Consider the following 529-nt stretch of genomic DNA (forward strand, 5'->3'; position numbering starts at 1 on the left):
GGTAAGCACGTGATAATAAAGTAATTGGTAATCGGTAATGTAATTGGAGGTGGAATGGTGAGAGCGAGGGTGAAGTGATCGGGGTGATGTGACAGGTCTATGGGTAAGCCCTGCTGCTGCTGCTGCTGCTGCACAAGATAGGGCGCCATCTTTCTTGGCTGGCAACTACATGTAGTTGCAGAACAAAATTGCTACTGTTATTAATATTATTGCTACTGTTATTATTGTTATCATTATTATTATTATTATTATCATTATTATTATTATTATTATTGTTGTATTCTGTAAACGTTTCCATCCGAGTTCGTGTAAGAGACGTTTTGAGGACGAACGAAAGAGGAAATTTCATGAAAGGCTTGTTAAAAATAAAGGAAAGGATTTCTGGTAAAGGCAAACCACTTTGAAGACCATGTTGTGTGTTTGTTAAGTGTTTGTTGGTTTGTTTCTTCCCACGTGTTGCTTCCCTGTGGCTTTCCTCCTCCAGACCGCAGAACTGTTGTGACTGGTGCAATAAATAGGTCACCTGAGA

At 39.5% G+C, this 529-nt stretch overlaps 1 protein-coding gene across 1 annotated transcript in view; it reads left to right on the plus strand.

Moving 5' to 3' along the window:
• LOC135105270 (glutamate decarboxylase-like) overlaps positions 1–529 on the plus strand; it is a 73,801-nt gene extending 73,272 nt beyond the window's left edge. The window contains 1 exon segment of the mRNA XM_064013490.1: positions 1–529. This exon segment is cut by the window's left edge and continues 6,644 nt beyond it. The gene's annotated coding sequence lies outside the window, so the exon portion shown is untranslated.

This window comes from Scylla paramamosain, chromosome 11 (assembly GCF_035594125.1).
Source record: "Scylla paramamosain isolate STU-SP2022 chromosome 11, ASM3559412v1, whole genome shotgun sequence".
Taxonomy (NCBI): domain Eukaryota; kingdom Metazoa; phylum Arthropoda; class Malacostraca; order Decapoda; family Portunidae; genus Scylla; species Scylla paramamosain.